Source organism: Bactrocera neohumeralis, chromosome 2, assembly GCF_024586455.1.
Source record: "Bactrocera neohumeralis isolate Rockhampton chromosome 2, APGP_CSIRO_Bneo_wtdbg2-racon-allhic-juicebox.fasta_v2, whole genome shotgun sequence".
Lineage (NCBI taxonomy): Eukaryota > Metazoa > Arthropoda > Insecta > Diptera > Tephritidae > Bactrocera > Bactrocera neohumeralis.
Genome location: NC_065919.1, coordinates 4664330 through 4676248, shown reverse-complemented (window position 1 = coordinate 4676248; position 11919 = coordinate 4664330). Strand labels below are relative to the sequence as shown.

Below are 11919 nucleotides of genomic sequence, written 5' to 3'. Positions count from 1 at the left end.
TTATATCTTTCTACAGAAAGTTAAATGTAGGCTCCGGCTTTAGATTTCGAACGACTCGATCCGTCTTCAGGTTTATCAAACATTTAAATTCACACCGATAACTACAGGGTTTGTCCGAAAAGTAATAGGACTGAGTCGATTTAAAAAAAAAAATATTAAACCAATCGTTACAATTCTTTAATAACTTTAAAATAAGGCTCCTTCTGCGTCTATGCAGCACTGCCAGCGCGATTTTCAAGCATTGAAGGCGTCACGGAAGGCATTCTCCTAAATAGCTTTGAGAGCCGAGGTGCATGCTGCTTGGCTTTCATAGGCTTTTTCAGACAAGGAAACAGAAAAAGTCCGGGGAGGTCACATTTGGGCTGTAGGGCGGCTGCGGAAACGTCGGGATGCCGGCCTTGGTTAGGTTGCTGTTCACAAGAAAGTTGGTGTGAGCCGAAGGCGTTATCGTGGTGCAACTTCCAATCGGCTGCGATGTCTTGTCCTTCGTTTCGTTTGAGTCTCTTGCGGACTTCCACGTAAAACTTAGCGTTGACGGTTTGTCCAGAAGGAACAAATTCATGGTGGACGATGCCTTTGATGTCAAAAAAGACAATGAGCATTGTTTTCACTTTGGATTTGCTCATTCTTCCAGTCTTCATCAGCGATCTCTTCCCGGCCCTCCAAAAAGCCCTGGTGCCACCGAAACACACCACTTCTTACTAAAGTAACACATTTTCGGCTTCCGCCACTCACAGAAACACGTCGCGCGAAAATGTTTGTCCTGACTCTTCAGGTTCTCGGAGACAACTGGCCAGCCGCTTGTTCGTAAGCTAGGAAAGCCCTCTACCGAATCCAATCGGTGTGCGCACACTCAATAGTACAGTCGCAGCGGAAGAAAATCAGTCCTATTACTTTCCGAACAAACTCTGTATGACCGTATGATACTATAAATCTAACATTACTCCTATTTTGTGAAGGAGAGATGTTTTCTAAAAACGTGTACATAAATACATATCAATTATCTTCGATAAAGGCGAAAAGCTAGGTGACTGAAAATGTGAATAGCGTTTATAGTCCTGATTCCATTCCGTTGATTTTGATGTAACAAAGCGCCGTGCTCTAAAAGGCCAATTGTAGAAAATATCGAAAAAATAATGAAAATCGTCGAGACCAATGACTGTATCGTTTGCGTAGGAACTAAATATTGCTCAAAGAACCACTTAGAACCCTTCAAGGAAAGATCAATTTCTGGAGCGGTCAGGAAGGTATTGCTTATGTGTTCGGCCTGAAGGAAGCAATTGCCAAGAAGCAGCCTGTTGTGGCCTATTGAAGATAAATTGCTTTCAATCGTTATCCTAGGCTATACACATCGCTAGTGACTCGCCGAAAGCTGCGGGGTCAAGTGTTACTAACTCCTCCTAGCTATTGCCCATTGCCGGTGTTTTGAAACCCCCCAACCGACAAGGTGCTTGACTGTCTACTTCATTAATAAAAACAAAAAAAAAATCCACCTGCTTTAATTGTAAAAAGGGTTTACTTTCGTTTTGTGGGTCTTTATGTTTGTATATATAGAACTACCTCTAAAAGGTACAACACATTTCTATTGTCTTCTTACAAACGAGTATGTTTTTTTTTTTGCTTTGAAAAGTCACTGCTTTTCCCAAGGAAACTCTCTTTGTTTATACTTAACGTTATCTTCTGAGTTGGTGAGGGCATTCACCTTTTCCCCAACAAAGCGCAACAAGTGTAGTGTCAACACATACATACATACATATGTGCGTCCATGCTATGTTGGTAATAAAATCATCCTCATTCTGTGCAGGCATAGTATACATGCATATGCGGCATGAAATGATATGAACAGCCCAAACAGGGCTGGCAAATGCGACGAGGCAGCAATGCGTTTCAGTGTGATGAGTTGAACATTTTCCACATACACACTGTTGCTGCCTCACAATATCACGTGTATTGGTGTTGTTTATTTTTGTGTGCTGTTGATTTTCCTTGGCTGCGACTGCGCAAGCGTAACTGCGATTTTCCATTTGTTGGCGCAACAGCGGACAACAACCGCAAGCAGTGAGTGAGAGAGAGTTCAAGCGCCCCTGTCTTTCTTCCCCAATAACAATATGCATAGATTAACAAATGTATGTAGACTGCACGTGGACAGGAAAGTGTGTAGAAAGTCATCAGAAGACACTGTGTTGTCTAAATGACTGTTTTTTACACAATAATCCATCGCCTTACCTCACGTAGGCAACCCAGACAGATGTGCCAAAGCGCAGAAACAACTGAAAACGGAAGAACCTTCTTTCACCGCCTATCAAAGCCTTGGAAAGCGGCAATCACCTCGGACTGCTGTGGGCTGGCGCGAAAATTTTGTGAGAATCTGCGGTTGTTTACTCCCCGCTCACAATTCGTTCATCACAGTATTCGTCAGTCAGACGACACTCGACGTGTGTGCCCCTTGTCGCTGATGGGATCTGGCCGTTGGCCTTAATATGCGAAACCACACGGCACAATCTGAGTAAATACAAAGTCACTTCAGTATCAGCACTCATAAAAATGACAAATTCCAGAAATTACAAGCGCTACAACAGCAAAAAGAGTTAAAAAATAAATTACTTTTGTTGCGTTCATTACAAGCTCGCAGTGGAGTTGGCGGCGCGGATGTCGAAATATGCGCAAGACTTACCGAAATGTGGGTAAACAAAAAGGAAAACCTGATGGCCGAATATTTTTTCGGAATTAAAGGTTAAGAGTGTCATAAAGCAAGGGTGCAGTGTAAAAAGACACGTTAAAATGTGCGAAAAAAATGGGAATTTAGATTTGCTAGCTCCAATGTAACTGCCACTGCTAATCTATTTGCAAGAAGTGGTTTGTTAAAGATTATCTTTAAAAATTAAACCTGAATGGAACTAAAAAAGACAATTTTACTTTTTTTTACACTACCTGGCACACCTTTTCCGTATGCATAAATTTCCAGATACACAATTATCAGAGCCATTTTTGGAAATCAACGAGTCGCAAAACTTTACTTTAGTTTACACCCAATGTGTCAATGTTTGGACCTAATTTTTAAGGAGGCACACCGTCTTGTTGGAAATAGTGACCGTCTGTGTCGATTTTATCAAATTCCAGGGAGAAAACGTCGGTTAAAATTGTGTTATAACGCTTTCTATTGATGGTACCGGTATTCTTTGACTTATTTCAAAAGAAACAAGGCCCGATAATGCCACAATATCACAACCCGCACCAAACGATAAATTTTCGGTGGTACAATTATTTTTCCTGAACCGCACGAGGATTTGACTCAGCCCAATAGTCACAATTTTGTTTGAATGAGGCTCTTCTGAGAAGATGATTTTTGATGAACGTGAATTTGCGTAATAATCTTGGACAAGCGTTGTACGAAAGTGAAACGTGACATCATGAAATGGCAAACCTTACTGAGCACACTGACAAAACTTGACTCAAATCCGTAAACGAACTGCCGAATGACGATATACATATGTATATAAGGATTCGGCGTGGAGAACGAACTTTTCGACAGTCGAATCAAACTTACTGTACGTGATGTCGTTCAAATCCTCTATTACGTTTGGATCAAGGTCTAACAATTCCTTCCTTTACACTTCTGCTGTACTATACGTGGCATAGTTCAACTTTCTCCACCTCATTTCTTGGTTGTCAGTCTTTATTTTTTATCTAAATCACAAATAAATAATTATAACGTAGCAGACGCCAGTTTGTTTTCAGTATACGACATGACAAACAATGGGTTTCGAATGAATTTATTGGGTTAAGCCCAAAACAAAACGTACCACATGATAGGCACGAAATTAATCAAATTTGAAACTTCTCCTCCTTGAAACTTTTTGAGTTCACTATCTATCCATTTATATATGTATAAAAGGTACCCATATGACCCATATCAACCAACTTGTTATATTGACTCTAACTATTTTCTCGACCAATCAATACGCCTAGAACTTATGAACATTGATACAACGACATTTAAAAACATGGACCAAAAGTATTCAAACCTACCTAAATTTGAGATACATAGACTTGTCAATCACAGTCATGATCAGCTCCATCATAGCCTTCCGCAAGTCATTGAATACAAATTTCAAACACAACATTCTAAAAGGTACATATATACATAGGAACGCACATATGTATATATAAGCAGGATCTTTATACAACATAGGTAGAACAACGCCAATCACATCCTCATATAGCAAACAATAACTCTACTCCTTTGGCAAACACAACCGACCAACCGTCGAACCATAGACGCAACAAGTACAGTCGACCGACGCGTACAAAAAGCCACAACGCTCAAACGTTCGAAGGATCTCAGACACAAGTAATTTCAATAAAGCCCGCAAAGCAGGAAAAAATCTGAAAAAAACGTAAAAAAATAAAACAACAACAGTAAACAAATGATAAAAAAGACGTTAACAAAAAGTTAAAAAGAGAAACCGGCAAGAAATGCCTGTTGCCTTACCAAACCCCCGACCATTACACGCTACTCACTACCGGTCGACGCAACGTATCCTCCACAACACATTTGGGGATCACACGCTGCCAATCGAACGCTTCAAACCGATTCACCATTAAGCGTGCATGTGTGTGTGTGTGTGTGTGTATGTGATATAAAGTATGTGTATAATTGAAGATTTTATGGTAGAAGGACATTAATGCTTTACGCCAACTCATCGTCTTCGTGGTCGTCGGTACGCTCCAGCCACGTGCAACGAGCGCTTCACTCCTTCGACGCTCCGACGTGACCGTCTTTATTGGGCGATGATTGCAGCGCAGAGGATCAAACTGGTTTCCCATTTTTCAAATACTGTTGTGTATAAATAAAACTCCTTTCAACTTGATATTTAAACGTGTGTGTGTGTACATACTTTTGATGATTGGGTTGTGGAGTGTTGAGAAACCAGTTTGTGCTATCACAGCCCAGCTCAGCCAGCAACCTTCCAGCCATCCTCCTTGCGCCGAGCATGATCGTGATGACAAAGCCGCGACTATTATTGTTGTTGACTTGGTGTTGTTATTGTTGTATTTCTACCTGCCTGTTGGCAGGCTTGGGTTTGCAACACACGCGGTCTTCCTTGGCTCCCACGAAAAAGGGATACAAAATGTACAAATATGTGGATATGTATTGTATGTCTGTATATGCTTTACGACAGCCCCGTGCGTCGCCCTCGCTAACTGACTTTGACTGTTCGCTGCTGCTTTGATTGTTGCATATTCCTGTTTGGGCGCTTGTGTTGGTGTTGGTGTTGTCACGGTTGTGCCTTCATTATTGCTTTTGTATTGCACAATCCTTTCGCTTTTTGTTGTTTGCTTCGACTTGTTCTTTCTTTTTGTGGCATAATGTTTGTTTGCTTCATTTACAAAAAAGTCAATTCCATCAACAATCGCTACATCCCTTTATGTTCGTATATATGTGCACATACATGTGTACGTATGTATTTATGTGCTGATGTGTGCCTATCCCTGTTGTCGCCTTCTTCGACTTTGTTTATTTCCATCCTTTCGACTTACGGCTTGCTACACACAAGATCCCCTCAAAGATGGCAGTGATCGCAGCGATCGCGGTGCAGATCTTTGGGGAGCGCGCGTGTAGGCAAATAAAACAAGAAAAATCACACCCAAGTGTCCAACGTCTCGAAGACAGCTCAGCATGGACTGGCATGGATGGTGGGATAGCGATATGAATATGAAAGATGCCTGGATACGAGTGGCGTACGTGCGTATATTTGGTATGTAGACATATACATACATATCTACTCTGGTATATTTGGCGTTGTATCCCAGTCGGACGTTATTTCTTAGGGAGTTAAGAGGATTTGCTGACTGCACAGAAATATTTTCGTAAAACTCTCGCTCAAACACAGATGGTACTTGGCGCATAACGAAATGTCATGAAGGATAAATTTGAGCTTGATGTGATGCGTTCAGCAAGAGGCGCTGTAGGGGACATGAATCACCGATTTGCTTCATTAATTTGAATTTCGCCAACCGACTGCTTTTATTACAAAATAAATTCCAGAAATTTGCGAGCATATGACTTATGGATCTCTTTCATTTTGTTTGTTATATGAAAATCACTCAGTCTATCATTTTTCATTTTTTCCAATTTAAACTATATTCTAAACAAAATAAAATCAGTATTCTAGTTATGACCAAGACATATTAATTATTCATCAATACTCACTTTATCGAGTTTAAAGTAATCCCCACCAGATGTAATACACTTATACACTTATGCCAACGGGTTTTCCAGTCCTCGAAACACTTTTCTTAAGCACTTTTTGGGATGGCCTTTAGCTCCTTTAGCTCCTTCAACGAATTTTGTTTATCTGTTCGATGGACTGAAAACAGGTTCCATTTCGATGATTGTTGACTTTTTTGCATATCAAACTCATACACCAATGAATGTGGGATTGGAATTCGCACGATCAAGCTTGTCTAAAGAGACATGCTTACGATACTCTGTTTTGAAAAAAACTCAGCTTTATCTGGACGAGTCGAGCATGAACGCGTTTCATACTCACAATATCCAGAACATCGTCTAGAACGAGGCATGTCTTTAATGATCTCTCGATGGTCTTTGGAGGCCTTGTACCACTTGCAAGCTTGTGATTTTGATAAAACTGAATAACCGTAAGCCTTTTTCAACATTCGCCACGATTCCGCACACAGTTAGAAAATTAAAATTTGAGACAAATTCTTTTTTATCCCTTGTAAAATCGCAACGCACTACGGAGGTGTAGCGACTTAAGCAGCTGTTGACAGATCGCGCTCATATTTGGTATAGTTATTAATGACAGTCCGACCAGCTCAGTAAAATCAGTTCCACAAAAATCCATGTACAAGTATGTAACTGCCTGAAGTCAGCTCAAAACTTTAGGAATTTTTACTTGAATTTGATGAGTTGGTGTTATATGGTATATAATTATATATTTATATATATTTTACTATCGCAAAATTTTTTGTTCTTTGAAAATATTTCAATCTTAGTGCGAAAATCTTTTGAATCAGTAGATAATACGGAAAGTGATAAAAGCTTTGTATAATAATTAAAATCTTTAACTGAATCATAATATAATTTGCTTAAACACCGAAATGTGCTCTGTATATACATATGTCTTAACCTTAAACAAGGATTATATTTAGTTGGTCACCAATTCGCTCGTAATACCCAAAAGAATCATCTTAAACCCGAAGTGCTCTGAGACCCTACAAAGTAGATATAACTGATCCTCATGACAAACTGAGTCTATTTAGCCATGTTCGTCTGTCTGTCCGTTTGTCTGTATATGCGCGAACTAGTCCCTTAGTTTTTGAAATATCGATCTGAAATTTTACACACATTCTTTTCTCGCCAAAAAGCTGCTCATTTCTCAGAACTGTCGCTGTCGGACTACTATAGACAGCAAAGAGCTGCCATACAAACTGAACGATCGGAATCAAGTACTGTGTGGAAAACCTTTTCATTTGAAAATATATTTTCATAATATTTAACATGGGTTATTTTCTAAAATAATTTTGCAATCTCCATATCAATATAGCATATACATATGTAGCTGCCATACAAAATGGCTGATGAAAATTATGTTATTGTAAGGCATGTTTTATATATTTTGGGTCAGCCAAAGCTAACGTTCTTTTCTTGTTTTTTTATATGACTTGGCAGAAAACATTTGACTGACATATGTATATGTTTGACTTTAAGAGCACAGGATGTTACAGAATTCTCTCAAAGGAGTATTCGGTCGAATCTAAATACATTTTGTTTAAACTCTCTGTAAACTGAATATGTTTCACTTCTATTATTCTTCTTCTTATTTTTTCTTAGTTCATAGGTGGTCGCTCACACGGTTGTTAAATAGAAATAAATACGAAAAAAATCAATAAACTCGTATTTATACATACATATACTATATGTACATATACATATGCATGTATGTACATTTAGCTACCGGAATCAGCACAAAAAAAGAAGTAAAGCAATTAAGTGGCTCTTTGATATTCGTCTACTTTTTATGTTTCACCTGGTATTGAAATCAGATTGAAAGCCAGAATTCACATTTCGTACCTGTACCAAATCGGCATATCGAAGAGTCCTGTATGAAGTCCATACATACATATGTATATACATAAGTCATTGCACTCTAATAACCATTAACATTTTAACACATACTCTTCAAGGCAGTTAAGTACAAGTGTTTGTGTGCAACCCTCTACAGTAGAATGATCTATGATGGGTTGTGTGGCATCTATGAAGTCTAACGAAATGATTCGACAGGCAGCGGTTAAGTGTTTATCACTGGAAACAATTACGAAACGAACGAAATTCAACGAGAGTGGAGCATATATAAAGTGGTAACAACAAAAGCAAAAACAGCACTAGTACAAAAAGCAGTTAACGAAGCAGCCAACAACAAAAGCAACAACCAGTAAGCACTGCGAAAAAGTCGTAAAAATTTTTGGGTACACATATACATACATATATAGATGATATATTTTGTAGGGAGTCCAAAAAGCGCGCAAACAAAAAAGCAATTACATTTTTTTGTGGCCGCTGATAACTCAAAATTTCAAACCCGCAAAGGCTCATCGTTAAATAAAACCGAAATTATAAATAATAATAAAAATTGTAAGCTACATGTGTACATTTATGTATATATGTGTATGTGCGCAATAAAACAAGGAAGAAATGATAAAGAAGCAAGCGCCTTTAAGTCAAGAAAAAAAGAAAGGGCAAACAAAAAAAACGCTCGTTGACGAAATTCAGCATAGAACGATTTTGAGGCGGTGCACGCTGCAAGGCGCTCGGTGGCCGGTGGCCGGTATGCAGGAATCACTGTCACAACCACACGGTCAGCAGAAAGGAATTTATTATTTCGAGAAATAAAAGCAATCAAAATAATTTTTATTACCCACTGCGGTTATCCACCCTAACGTAAATGACGAGGTGCGCTGAGAGAGCGGTTAGTTTGCTTTTATAATATTTTTAATTTTATTTCTTTACTCATTTCTCATTTATACTGTACACATATTTAATATATGTACAAGTATCTTTTCAGTATAAAAATTTAAGAAAAATAAATTCAAAACATCAACACTCAAGCGGTCAAAAAGGCCAACTTATACATATAAATGCTGTACTTTTCATCCTTGTACATAGAACTATATGTATGTGTAAGTATGTATATTAGCTTAGCGCTTGTCTTACAAGTCTTCTTCCTCTGTTGCCGTTTCGTCTGCGCGCACGCCTTAGTAGCGCGCTAATGAGCGGCGGAGGGGTTTTCGCTGAAGCAAATATAATTCATGCTTACTTGTCGCAAGTTCAGCCTCCCTTTTACAAACACACCTATACATACACACATACATACATATAGGCATGACAGTCGCTTACAAACCCATCTGATGTGGTAACTTGGCAATTCAAGGAATTAACTAAATGAATAAACAGGAACCATGAAGTGACACAACACAGGAAATGCAATACGAAATCGGCAGAAGTAATTCAAAGTAACACGGATTCCACAAAAGACACAGCAGAAGTGGTACAATAAAAATAAAACCGACATCTTAGTTATAAAATTACTTGACCGCATTTCGAACCATTTACATATGTATGCTTTGTGGTATATAAGTGAGCCGTCATTCTATATGCACAGGCAATAAGTATATAACACCCTAAATTGCCAACATTGTGGTTGCCCTTTAGATTGCGTCGACAGTTATTTATACTTTTCATATCGCTTCAGCATAATTGGTTTTAATCAAGTCTTATCGAGGTGCGTTTGCCTGTCTTGCTTTCATCTGCGAAATGTCATGTATAGATGAGGGAACGATTCGTTTCGAAATGCAAGCATTTTTCTAGTTGTGAGAGTTTATAGATCTACTAAACATGAAATATCAGGCTTTTTGAGCGATCGGTAAAATCGGTTTAGTTTATCGTATTTTTTGTCTTTGGTCACCCTCGAACTTTTTCCGGTTTTATTTCCCTAAACTTCTTTATGTGATGCGCACTTTTAGGCGTTCTGACTGTTTAACGTTATTTATGCTGAAACAAATAGAACACATTCACTAAACGATTTGGAGTGTAAGGTTCCGTCTTCAAAAAAATAAAAAAATAGTAAATTTTAATGAATAGTAATCACCGATTATTTTTATTTCCTCAGGTTTCCAAAAAATTATATCATAATCCCTTCCGTTAACCATCTGTAAACGATTGCATTATTTGATTATTATGAGTTCACCGATTTACTTCATTTATCTATCGATTTTTAGATCTTTTATATCCAAAACATAATTGTTGATGTTAATTTTTCAGTGATTCATCATCCTCTCTTTGGAAGTTTTTGAATTGATTTATGAGTTAGAGTTAGGGAGTGTCTCAAAAGTCATGTACCAAACGGTAGATAGGTGTATACAAAATTTCTATTGGTACTCGATAGAAGCGACTGTAGGAACATGATGGGAATACTAACTGGTCACTATCTGGTGGCGACACACGCTCGCAGGATAGAGCTGACAGATGGAGAAGACTGCAGGAAATGTCTAGATCAGGGCACCAGGGAAACAATGGAGCATCTCTTGTGCACTTGTCCCGCATTGACAAGACTACACTGGAGGAGGTATCGATGGTAAGGCCGCAGAGTCTGTTAAAATTCGCGTCAAGCGCAGGCAAGGATGACTACTCCCCCTGGACCTAGCAACTGAACTCCGCATCGCAAAACTGGTCTATGCGTGCCATATTGGACTACCAGATTAACCTAACCTAACCTAGGAAATGTCTCTTTATTGAAACTTTTACTTTCAAGTCAAATTCATACATACAATGATTTTTTTTCATTTAATAATTGGAAGCCATAAAACAGCTTTGTTCCAAACTTCCCTGAAAAAACCTTTGTGAAGATCACTTGACTTTTGTCACAATTTCAATAAGAATCAGATCGTATTCTTAACATTATATACATATACATATGAATGTATGAAAGTACCTACATTTTCTCGCTAGCTCCCACAAATTGTACTTAATGCTTGACAAATAATGCAAAGTATACAATAGGATCAAATTCAATATGCGAAAAAGGAGCGGACAAATAAAAGAATTTTGTGCAAGGCGCAAATGACGAATATGACACCAAATAATAAACGTAAAGTCCATATAGGAGTATATAGCTACATATACACACACATGTACATATGTATATACATATATATGTGGTCATGTGTCTCACTGAATGCGACTGCAACTGGACGTGTGTTGCTATCCTCGATTTCTCCTGCAACGCTGTTATTGTCATTGACACCGAACGAATAAAAATAACAACAACAATAATATTGCAATGCAAATACGCATAAAAGGAGAAAAAACTAATTTAAGCTTACAAATGATGCATTGTGTAGCTTTTGTTGTTGCAACAGTTATTATTGTTGTTGCTGCACAAAACGGATACGCTGTGAACGTGTTGCATTGCACTTCGCTAAAAAGCGAAAAAAAATTATTTTTGTTTTTTTTTTCAAAAGCAGCACAACAACATTAACAGTAAACAAATGAGGGTTACTGAAAGCAGAAACGAAATAATACATGCATGAAAAGAAAAAAATTAATTGAAGTTGAATGTTTTCTTTGCAGTGCTGTTGCTGCGCGTAAGGATTGGAGGATTGTTCATAGCGAAAGAGAATTGCGACAACAATGACATCGGTGACGAAAAGCACAAAAAAGTTGCCGAATACGTGACGATTAATGTGGCGGCATAGTAACAAACGGACATCGCAAGAATTTGTCCTTTTTTTAATGAGTTTGAGTTTGGACACAACGCTTTTGATGCTACACTCAAATTAAGTTGCGTTTGCATACACCACGCAAGCAGTTGAGAGGCAAAACTCTCACCCTCTACT

The 11919-nt window shown here is 38.3% G+C and overlaps 1 long non-coding RNA gene across 1 annotated transcript; it reads right to left on the bottom strand.

Moving 5' to 3' along the window:
• Positions 1–3836: 3836 nt before the first annotated feature.
• On the bottom strand, positions 3837–6113 carry LOC126761355 (uncharacterized). Its single transcript, XR_007667357.1, has 3 exons — positions 4899–6113; positions 4493–4837; positions 3837–4386 (listed from the first exon to the last, which is right to left on the bottom strand). It is a non-coding gene; the product is annotated as an uncharacterized LOC126761355 (long non-coding RNA).
• Positions 6114–11919: the final 5806 nt, after the last annotated feature.